This window comes from Pseudopodoces humilis, chromosome 5, assembly GCF_049639895.1.
Source record: "Pseudopodoces humilis isolate 2021_Gansu_Grassland_sample_001 chromosome 5, ASM4963989v1, whole genome shotgun sequence".
Classification (NCBI taxonomy): Eukaryota; Metazoa; Chordata; class Aves; order Passeriformes; family Paridae; genus Pseudopodoces; species Pseudopodoces humilis.
The window spans coordinates 46,637,202-46,649,788 of NC_142204.1; the positions used below are offsets into that span (position 1 = coordinate 46,637,202).

The 12,587-nt window shown below is 35.7% G+C and overlaps 1 protein-coding gene across 1 annotated transcript in view; it reads right to left on the reverse strand.

Annotated features, from left to right (window-relative positions):
* IMMP2L (inner mitochondrial membrane peptidase subunit 2) overlaps window positions 1-12,587 on the reverse strand; it is a 403,902-nt gene that overhangs the window by 169,756 nt on the left and 221,559 nt on the right. The window lies entirely within an intron of this gene.

The window sequence follows — 12,587 nt, forward strand, 5'->3', positions numbered from 1 at the left end:
GACATCGATTTGAATTAGGTTGGTCTGACAAAGGAGACCTCAAGGGGGTGCAGAAGCCTCACTCACTCCCAGCCCCCGCTGGGAGGAGGCTGGAGCCCCTGACAGCAGCAGCAGCAGCAGCAGCAGCAGCAGCAGCAGCCTTGGCTCCTGCCCAGTGCAGTCACAGAGCCCTGATAACACGTCTGCACAGAGTACAGATGGGTCCCCTTCAAGCATATGTCCCTAATGTGACAGGCTCAGTCCTCTTACACTCTGCCATAAGCTTTCCACATCCTGTTCCGTTCTACAAAGAGGAACCAGATTTATTTTGCTTCCTTCTGCCATATGTGCATCTATAAAGAAAAGAGGATTTGTCCTAGTAAATGAGCACATCATACAAAAGGAAAAATATTAGTCCCATTTCTCTTTGTCTCTGTCATGAGCAGACTTGACAGAGAAAACCAAAACCATTTAATATCAAATGTTTAATGTGAAATCCTACTTCTGATATTTTAAAATATATATTCATGCTTAAGTTTCCCAAACATTTAACACAATCAATAGAATTCCATAAGGTTTTTTATGTCCAGTTTCTTGCCATCATAAGCAACATGGTGAAGGAAAATGAAAGATTTCTGATCCGTGTTCCTAAGACACGCTCTAGCAGCTTTTTCAAGGTACCATTTGAAACTATGCTGTCATTTCTTTTTAAGGTTTATCAAGCATTGCAAGTTTCCCTTTGGAACCTAAACATCATTGGAGGAGAAGTAATTACAGAAAATGCCTCCAACTGCTGCTATAATGAACAGAATTTTTCTAGTCAGAATAATGTTTTCAAGTTTGTTTTGGCAAATAGTTGCATGTGAACTGCTGTTATAATGACACATCTTTGAGAAAAGTGATTTTGATAGATTCTTATAACAATAATACCACAATAACCTAAATATAAACTTAGTTTTTATTTAATTTATTCTGGAAAGGGAAAGCTAAAATGTGAGAAAACTGAAATGCACAAAATTATCTTTGCATTCTCTTCATCAGCCCACGCTCAAAAGCAGCTTTAATTTATTTTATACAACAAAGGTATCTGAAGTTGAAAAATGGTGTCAAAGAGCATTTTCTACTCTTCTCCATGGCATTACTTTCTTATTAAATAAAAATTAGTGACAAGTTCAGGGCAACAGATTTTACTTTATTCCACAGGAAAATCACTTCTTGACCTAAAAGAGATCTTTTTGGACTGATTAACTAGCTTTAGGACCAGACTGTACAGGTGTTTGGCAGAAAACAGTTACTCCACAGGATCTAGCTAAGAAGGCGTCTGTGGGAAAAAGAACAGAAGGTTCTTTTCACCAGATTGATGACAGAATAGAAGAATTTCCCATGGATGAGTCTAAAGAAATTTTGGCTGTGCATTATTCAGGGTGGAGCGTGCATGTTTGTGCACTGCAACCATAAAGCATCTTATCCAGCCTCCAGAACTGTCTTCTGTGCATGTCTCTCTGACTTCCAAACTTCACACAATTTGTTTCACAAGTACAGGAGCTGGAATGTACAAATCGCCAGAAGAGGAAGATACCTTTGGGAGTAGTTATTAAATATTCATGTAAATTCATGAATACTTCACACTTCTTCACTGACCACACTACATGAACATTCACTAAAATATGTAATAGTTCATGAAAACTGCATGAATGACAATGAACATCCAATGACACATTGTGTGTCACTTTCTGAGACGTGACATCTAGACCTTCGGGGTAAAATCTCACTTTCAGATTCTTCAATATCTAGCTTCAAAGTTCTGAATTACCCTCTGCAGGAAACTGCATTGTGTCGTAACAGGATGTAAAGACAACATACAATACCAAAGTTACAAGCTCATAATAGGTTAACCTTAACACATATTAATCTACATACACTGGCACTTGGTATCATCCATTCAGCCTTCAGGCAATCATTCCTCAAAAGCTTTCCAATTCTCTCCCATGCTTTTTTGTCGAAGAATACTCTCAATATTCTGTGAAAAATTCAACTTTCCCACATTTCAAATTGTAACTAAGGCTTCACTATTAGGAATGACATGTTAGTTCCACCCTGTTTTAGCATAGACATAGAATCACAGAATAGTTAAAGTTGGAAAAGACCTCTAAAATCATCAACTCCAACCATCAATGTAGTATCACCACCATGTTCACCATTAAATTATGTCCTCAAGTGCCCTATCGACATGGGTTTTGAACACTTCCAGGGATGGTGGCTCCACCACTTCTCTAATCAGCCTGCTTCAGTGCCTGAAAATCTTTCTGATGAAGAAAATTTTCTCAAGATCTAATCTAAACCTCCCTGATGCAACTTGAGGCCATTTCCTCTTGTCCTGTCACTTGCTACATGGGGGAAGAGACTGATCCCCATCTCACTACAGCCTCTTTTCAGGTAGTTGTAGAGAGCAATCAGGTTTCCTCCTTAACCCCAGGCTAAGCAATCCCAGCTCCCTCAGTTCTCATAAGACTTGTGCTCCCTCCACTTCATCCTCTTCCTTGCTGCTGATTTTTGCAGAATGCTTACAGGGTTTCTCCCTCAGTTGAGCACTCTCTCCTCTTAGGACACTGAAAAGCAGAAAATCCAGTAACACTTCTAAGTGAGAGTTGTTAGACATGACCAATAAAGCAACTTGAATCTACCCTCTGAAAATTATTTTTCATGCCTCCTACATCCTCTTCCTAGAGGAATATAATGGACTTGTCCATCACTTCCTCACTGTATATACAAAATTACATTGTGGCATATATATACACATATATGTGTATATACATAAATGGCATGAAATAGGCAACTGACCACATTGTAAACTTATTTCCTCTAGAGCAGTTGCAATAGATTCAAATGTATACATGGAGAAACTATCTAACTAAATTGATTTTAAATATCAATGTAATTTAGATCAGTGTCACTTCTTTTTCAGGAAGACCCTTAAATAGGCATTTCCTTCCATTCAATATTGGCATTCCCTGGATGGAACATATAACTTTACTGTTTGTAGCAGTATAGATAAACTTAGGTTTTGTTTAATTCATTCAAAGTGGTTGAAATTGATCACTGACTCTGAACAGTTCTGAATTCATTCTGTTGAGGAAGACATGCCTTTAAGAATAAAATACAAAAACATTACACTCCAAAGTTACTTCTCTCTCTCATTTACGCTACCCTGTTCTTGGTCTCTCATCTCAAATAAATCCCACTTATCTTTCTTTCCTCTTCCTATGCCTATTTGAAGAAAACTATTTTAATCCTCTTTTTTTACCTTTGCACTTATTATTTTTCTGCTCCTGGTTCAGTTGTTGTTCCATGTCTAACACTGTAAGCTTTTAAAAAATAGCTGTATCTAGTCCTCTACTTCTTCTTTTCTAATCTGTAATTATATAAGAAAGTAATGTTGACAGGTATATCAAACGGTTTTCCCCCAAATGCCATTATGAGTGGGTTATGTAAAAAAAAAAATAGGTTGCAACCTAAACTAGATTACAGGGCTGAAAGCAGGCTATTCTAGTGGCAATTACAGAAAATTTACTTACTTGTATAAAAATAGCCAAGATATTTCAAAGATCTGCCTTAAGACATAAAATTAGAAGTTAACGAGTAAAACGAGGCTTAGATGCAGCTCAGTGCTTAGTAAAGTGATTACCACAGCCATACATCTAAGAAACAAAAGATACATAGAGAGAAAGTCATTATAAAGTCATTATTGGAAGAGAAAGAACCATGGACTTTTTTAAAATAAATAACTCCTACAACAATCAGAGCTCCACCACCATGAACAGCTGACTTTTGATTCTACTGTTTTTTTGAAAAGTTCAGTTCTAATGTCAGACAATCATTCTTATACAGAGAACAATACTGAGAACATAGTTTGAACACACTGCATCTCTCCTTCTACCTAGGGAGTTCTTTAATTATAGCCCAGGGCTCAGACAGTTAAGTCAGTGGTCCCTAACTTTTTGTATATTCTCTTGAGAAAGATGGCAATAATCTGAGTCTAACCAGGATCAGCTTCTTTCCTTTTCTTGACAGTTCCTGCTGCTGCCTTGATTCCTGTTGATCCCAGCACAAGGAGTACAGTGCACAGGGTATATCCAACATTATTCATATAGGTGGAATCCACCCTGTTCTATGGATTTATTCCATGTCATTAGGATGAACCCACCAATTTTGAACTACTGAGCTCACATGTACTGTATGTAAATGCTAAATATATTTAACAATGCTATGTGAGAAAGGGCTAAGATATGATACCTTGCTTTACATATGAAAAAAGGCTCTAAGATACTCATCTCAATCAGAAACAAAACACTAATGCTGCCATTACGGTATTGCTGTTTGCCTATTTTCTTGTAATTTTATTAAAAATAGACTAATTTTTCAAGATAAATATTGTGGTTTTGTTTTGTTTACTAAGTTCTGAGATTTGCAATTTAAGAAATAATTCTTTCCTATATAAAAACATCCTGAGACAAGGCAATAGCATTTTGGGCGTATCTTCTATGAACAATCAGATTGAACATTTACTCACAAAGCTGGGAAGAAAAATATTTTCAAAGTGAGTGAATTTGGATTAAAAAAAAAATCCATACCCTGTTCTCCAATTTCATACAGCTGGTAATTGTACCACAGCTTTTAGTGAAACAGCATCCCTCCATAGTCTTCCTGAAGCCATTGTGGTAGAAATAGAAAAAAAAAAACCAACAAGGGTCTTGTAACATCCTGCCATGTCTGGATTCCTTTAACCCACTTTTGGAATGCATAAAATGGCAGTAATTCTTATGGACGTGTTTTTTTCAAAGACCTTCTGCTGTCAAAGTAGTCCTATTGGCAGTAGTGAATAATGGGATCAAAAATGCTGTCATTTAGCAACAAGGGTTTGATCCACAGCTGACTCTGCTACATCATTCTCTCCCTCACTGATGAAGACCACTCAGTTGTCAAAGACAGCCCTGACTTCAGACATGACCAGATGCCAGCTTGTACCTGTTGTTCAATTACTCTGAACAGGACTCCCTAAAGGATTCTGAATACTGTCATTAGGAAGAGGGTGACCTCTCTTTGGAAGGCATAAATATATTAATAGTGACTTGATACAATAACTTTAAAACAAATGACAACAGAAAAGGTCACAAATGCAAATGAGCAGAATATAAGGAAGAAAAAGAAAGGCTGAGTCCCTTGAAAGAAAAGATTCCTGCAACTAAGCTGCCAAAAAAAAAAAAAAAAAGTCCTAGAAGAAAAAGAAAAAAAGGTTTTTCTTTAAATGTAAAATATTTTTATTCATTGTAACTAAACTCTAGGGAGACCTATCTAGATGAGCTTTGCAGAATGTCAGGCTAGATATGCTATGCAAAACATTTCTTCTAATCTTGAGCAGCTTCTCTGCTGTTAATAAATCCTGGTTTTAATTAGACCACTTGAGTCTCAGACTTTTTAAGGAAAGTTTCATACAGGTTGTCCCACAGAGACAAAACTTTCAATCACAAAAAGGTAGTGTAAGAAAAGTGTCCAACAGGGATTCCCAGACAAAGAGGGCAATTTTGCACTTCCTTTACAGAGCTATATTACTACAGCAAGACTAAGGTCATGGGCATTCTTCCACTGACCAAGTACAAGAAGCAAATTCAAAAGAAACAGCAAAGAACAGAACATCTATGCTCTTTTTCCTTCCCCTAACTTCAAATACCTAGTCAGATAAAAGGATTGGTAAGTACTTGCACTACTACCAAATGACAAAATCCCAAATACAAGATAGTAATTTCAGAGACTGAAATTGCAAAAAGATTTTCAAATGCAGCTTCTGATTTTATCAGCTTTTTTTTATTCCCAATATGAAATGAATTAAATGGATCATCTTTTTTGAAAGCATTGAGAATGCTTATTTAGATTATATTAAGATTAAGTGTCAGTTCCTCTAGCAGACCTGTAATAAACAGGAAAAGTACAGAGAACTCTTCACCCAATAGAATGCTTAAAGACATCTTCTTTAATAGCTAATGAAATTTAAATTGAGAAAAATTTGAAGGATCAGGAATTTAAAAACTTTGACAAATCATGTGACAAATTAAAAACAGCTACAGTGTGAAATAGCAAATATCTGACAAAGTATTCTGTTCAGCCACTCTCTAAGCTCCCATAATCTTTCATTCATGATTGGACACAAAGGAAAAAAAATAATGTTGAATATTGTTTGATAATAAATTTCTGAATATGACTCTTGAAGTACATCTTGTAAACATAAAAATGTGCTTTGCCAGCTATAATACCTGTGGTATTTTTACTATTATAATAGTTGCTTTCTTGTCACTCCCTACTTTGCATACAGTTACAAATAACAAATACTAGCAGCAAGTTATATTGCAGAGAGCAAATTGTCACAATATTTTCAGGACATATTTGGTCTACAAATTTCACAAACTAGCTGTTGCAATCAACAGAGAGGCAATGCAGCTGTCATCACCTTTGAATCTGGTTAATAATTATCCTCTAAAGAATACACAAACCAACACAAGAAATTAGCCACAGAATCCACACAGAAAGGGACCATTGCAAAATGCAGCTATAGTATTCTGCAAGCATGGCTGTAACTACTGACTGACCAAAAGGAAAACAACATCAAATAATTATCTCAAATTTCTCACATGCATTTCATTCACTTAGAAAATTTTCCTCACGCTTTTTTCCCTTTTAAGGGAAAGATTGTAGAATTATATGTACCAGTAATATAAACCTTTCCTTTTCTCAATTTAGAAATATTTCTTTTTCTTTAGTTTTCAACTGCACCTGTTACATGACATACTGCTGTGGTAAAAGCTGTGCATACAAAGGTTGTAAAAGTAATGTCCAACATGAAAGACAAAGAATGGTCTAAAATGGGATGTCAGTGACAATGGTCTGACTCAGTGAAAACTAATTTTGGGTTGAGGCGGGGAAGGAGGGAGAAAAATCAAAGCTTTTCATGTATTTTTCTCTTGACCTAAGAAAGAACATGTGGGACACTTAAAAAAATCTTATGATAGATAATGAAGACCTTCATGAAGACTCTCAGGTTCAACTGAAATAGCAACCTGCTCAAAAGGAAGAAATACTTGTCTCCCTTTTTTCCCCATTCTATATGTACTCTATGGATCTAAAGTGTTTCTGTTGTATATGTTTAACCAAGAAAGAATTATAATTATAAATTATAAATTATAAAATTATAAAAAATAAATATAAATAGAATATATTTAACAGGTGATAATTATACAGCTAAAAATAGAAAGTAGGGTATGATGTTACAGAGATACCATATCACAACTGATAATTCCATGGTCTAGCTCAACTTTATTTTTCTTTTCTTTAAATTTAGTAAGATAGTCGAGAGACAAATGTGCAATGAATACATGGTTTTAAAATACACTGATACAGTAAATGTCAATGTTAAGACTATAATGCCTCCAGCTACTTGGGCACTACAATTCTAAAATAGAAGTGTTAATCACACTGTGAAAATACCTTAACTCACAGGTAAGACTACTGTTTTGAAATTATGATTTTGCTCCCACATAAACATTATTTATCAAAGAAATAAACCAAATTGCAGTGTCTTTATTTTTAACACTTGAACACCTACAATAGTTCTGGGGTTTATATATTTATAATGGTTTTTACTGTTTTCTTTGATACTACAAGGCTTACCATATACCACATAATCCCACTGAAGACTTGCACTGTATTAAATCAGCTATTTCATTACTTTTAAGGACCAAAGCCATTTTATTTTTCTATTTGTACTGCAACATCAATCACTTAAAGTATATTTTCAATTATGGTTATATTATAAGATATATAAAGCACATGGAGAAATATATTGTAAATAAATTATTGCTACATTACTAGATAGCAATAAAGGTTGAAAGCAAAGGAAAAAAAAAACAGAAAAAACAAAGCACATTACTCTCTGATAGTGAGACTGCAGCAAACAGCAAACTGCTTAATCTATAGAGACAGGACAAATGTCAGAGTAAATTCTTGAGCAGGACTATATAGCTCCAGGGAAAGATAATGGCATACTGTTCTCTTCAGCTTTAGGTCAGAGCCTGGCACCAGGCTCAGATCATTCCTCTTTTATGCAATGATCCACTGCTTGCATACTCAGACGTCAGAGCTGTTGGTTAAAGGCTCATGAGGGATGCTGGTAATAAAACTCATCGCTTTCATTTCTCACGGCATTGCCAGGGAATCACAGCTCAAGCCAAATGGTTTCTATCATGTTTGAAAACCAACCACTAGCTAACATTAGAGGGACCATCTATAAATGTTCAAGCAGGTATGAAACAGCTGCTGAAATGAGTAATGGAGATTCTCCCAGGCCATCTGATGGCTGTCTAGTGCCCCATGTGAAATGAGCGCTTGACTCACTTTTCCCTGGTTCCCAGTGGACCGGTAAGAAGCAATACCCAAGGAAATCGGTGACCTTGGCAGTAGAGCCAAAAAGAATGAAAAATTCTGTCTTTTCTCACAGCTCCTAAGAGTTGAGAGATGCTACTGGAATACAGAATAGAAAATGAACTGTCACCAAAGACAACACTGTTGTGATATCTGTGTCAATGTCAGTCACTGGATGCGATTACAGACAACAACCTTTCCATTCAAATTACAGGAGATAGCAGATCATTTTTGTACATGAGAATTTTCACAAAATTGTCTACTGATCTTGACACTAAAATATGTCCCTGAGAGGTACTAGAAACACCTCTATAAAATATGTTACATATACCACAGAAAATAACTTTTCCACTACTATCAAAATTCTTGCAAGAGCATTTCTGGCAGTTTCTAAACAAGTTATAGTGGCCAGAGTTTCATAAAACAGGATTCATGATCCAGCACCACCTGGAAGCTGTTGCTACCACCATTGCTACTAAGACTTAACTGCTGTAATGCTCAATGGCATTATATCTCTCATTAAGAGAATCCTTGACAGGCAAATGAATTTTGGCAGGTCATGATAATAAACATTTAAAAAATAAATGAATATTAGCAATGGTGGGATGAAGTTTATAAATATTTTTGCCAGACAGCAGCCAGCCAAACCAATAAAAGCACAAGCTTTATTGGAAAGATGCATCCTAACTAAAAGAAAAGATGTTGGGAAAGAAATATAGGATATGGTATAATGGCCAGCAAAGTCTTCAAATGAGTTTTAAACACCAACACCAACGAGTTTTAAAAAATACTGTATGTTTTTTAAAGGCTATACAGTTTCATGTATATTTTATATTTACAGTTGAACAAGAGCTAGGAAGAAAAAATGAAGGAATGGCTGTTCTAGAGGTGGATATTAACACCAAGGAACTAACTGGTTGAGAATGTCATGGTAGATGGAAGGCAAACTGGGTGGCACTGATGAATAATTTACAGAGTTCCTATTCCTTTAAAAGGAAAAAAGAAACAGCAAAACAACTAACTTCAAGAAGGAAAACAAATTTGGATGCCTCAGTGGAAAGACAGCAAAAATAAGTTAAAAGAGTAATTTTTTCCAATGGACACAAAGGTAGGAGTTGCACATTTCACAGATCTTAAACAAGCATGAAGTAGGACAAGCACAAAAGCACACTGTGAAAAATAAGAAAAGCCAACACACATTATGGAATACAAATAAGAAAGGAACAAGATTACTATGAACAGAAACCCCTATAAATAAGTACACTAGCAGTGAGAGAATAACAAATAAAATATTTACCTGCCATTCAAAATAGAAGAAAGGATATTGACAGAGTGCAGAAAAGGGGCCAAAGAATTTAATAATCTTTTCCACCAATTGTCACTAAAATACTCATTTGCAAGCGAATGGCCAACCTGGTTTCTACCAAAGAGAGCTCAATTCTTAACTCTGGTTAAGTTGATCTGAAGATGTGGCCTAGAATCATTTCATGCCAATCTTTGCAATCAATCACCTACCTAAAAAGGGGAGGTTAAGGACATAAAAGCCATTCGCAAATTTGAAAGTAAGCATTGAATGGGCAGCGTAGTTGGGATTCAAGGATGAGTACTTGGGGAGAAGTATTTTTTGGTTTTTGTAGTAATTAATAACAGACCATTGTCCAAATCAAAAACAAGGCTTTGAAGCAGAGTTGAACCATTCTAAAACTTCAGTGATGAGTACCAGTTCACAAGAAACATTTTTGCTATTACAGAAGCTGTCAATTGAGCTGAATCATATTCGTCTAACTTATAATTTAAATAAAATTATGTTTCTTCTCACTAAAAGCCAGTAGGTGCTATAATGAAAGAAAAACTATTATTTATCTACCTCAAACCAAATAGTGTAAGCAGAAAAATTCTGTATGGAACAATTATATAGCTTCATTATTCAATTTTTACCATGATTTCTCTTCCTTGTTTCTTCCTGGTTCATTATCACAGGATGCCCATATATACATTGTAACACTGGAATAATGACAAAATTAAATCAACCTTAAGATAACTGGGATCGTGGATGTACTGAATAAACAATACTTCTAGCAGTGGTCTAAATCTCCATTGTTTTTACTCTTCACTGCAAGGTGTGAGGGAAAAGACTTTAGAGGTAAATACACCCAACTAAACACAAGAGTTTAGACCTGACTCTGAATACTCTTAACTTCAAGAGAAGAGCTCTGTGTCCTCAGGAAGGAGCTGTGAATATGGACACTGCACACACAGGATTTGCAAGGAATTCTTAAATATAAAAGGATGTTCTGTTACAAGATCATAATCAAAAATCTATCATGTTGGCAACTGCAGACTTTGTGTTTGTTTAGTGAATGAAATTACACTATAAATATTACCCTCTTTTTTTTTTCTTTTTTTAATTATTAAAAGCAGCAAATTTTACATTAGGAGAAGTAGAACATATTTTCATAAATTTTATGAAGAATAAAGGTCCAAAAGAAACTCATTATTAATTTACGATATGTATAAACAAGCAGTCTGCATTATACATTAGTTACATTTTAATAAGAAATACAAGTGTAGTTTTGCAGCTAGAAAGAAATACCTATTTTTAAATTTGGTTTGTATAACACTGTTTTGGAGAGGAAAAAGCACACATGTAGACTAAGTACCATTAATGACTACTTACAGGTAGGAAGAAGATATTCACTTCCATCTATGGAAACCTGTTGTCAGGTTGATCAGACAGAAAATGCAGGGAGTTAACAGTGGAAAAATTAATTTTACAATCATTATACTGTTCTGCTGCTGAGTCTCTTGATCAAGCTGTTAGTTGCTTTAAAAGATCCTCAATTACTACACATAGCACAGAACATTAATCATATTACTGACATTTATCAAATTTGGGTGGGTCTGTTTTGTTTTGTAAATATGTGCTGTATCTGAAGCATGTGATTCAGATTGACTTAGAATATCACCAAAAAGATACTGAAAAAGAAGGGAAAGGCAGGGAAAGGCAGGGAAAGGCAGGGCAGGGCAGGGCAGGGCAGGGCAGGGCAGGGCAGGGCAGGGCAGGGCAGGGCAGGGCAGGGCAGGGCAGGGCAGGGCAGGGCAGGGAAGGGCAGGGCAGGGAAGGGAAGGGAAGGGAAGGGAAGGGAAGGGAAGGGAAGGGAAGGGAAGGGAAGGGAAGGGAAGGGAAGGGAAGGGAAGGGAAGGGAAGGGAAGGGAAGGGAAGGGAAGGGGCCATAAAAAATTGAAGAATCATAAGATGAAACCGAGGTGAGACGAAGAAGCCATTAATTTCACAAGAGAGCTTTGGATGGTATAACAACCCACTTCAGATGCATTAGTTGGATATTATTTTTCATTTCAGTAAGAGTAAGATCAAATCAAGGCAACCTTATAGTAAAATCCTACAGTTACACTCTGAAAAGAGAGGTCATTTTAATTTCAGAGTCTTTTATTACACAGCAAGATAACTGATTGAACTGTGAAATAGTATTAACAGCATAAATATATTCTGATGTCCTCCTTTAATGCATTTAGAAATTACAGAGATATTTTGGGGTTTTTATTTGCAGGAATTATGATGAATCTTCAATTCATACTCCTTAGCTAAAAAATATTTATATGAAGACTGTACTATTGCTAAATCTGCTGCCACTGCTAAATTTTGCCCTAATTATGAAATTAACTTTTTAAGGGCTGTGATGATCTAATGGTTTCAAAGCTCTTGACCAAAAGTGAACTTGTTTTCCATAAACCCATTACATTTTTCTTATTTCTGGATGCCTTTTTATAGAGCAAAATACTGTTGTAATTCAAAGCAAGAAAATAGAAAATGATGGGAGTTTCTATTGCAGTGCAAATGACTCAGAAAGGAAACTATACTTCCTACAGCCTTCAGAGGATCTACTGTCAACAGAAAAACAGCCTGGTACCTGCAGAAGAGTAATACTTCCAAAAATCAGGCAAGTAGCTTCAACTTAACATATAACTCGTACTAAGTAATTCACAAAGAGGGTTCTGGTAAGCATAGATGTTTTAGTGTTTAAAATGTGCAAAGATCCTGAAGAACTCAGATACTATGTTCAACTAAACCAGCATTCATTCAGAAAAAAATCTGAAGTGTATGTTGATTTTACTCTCAT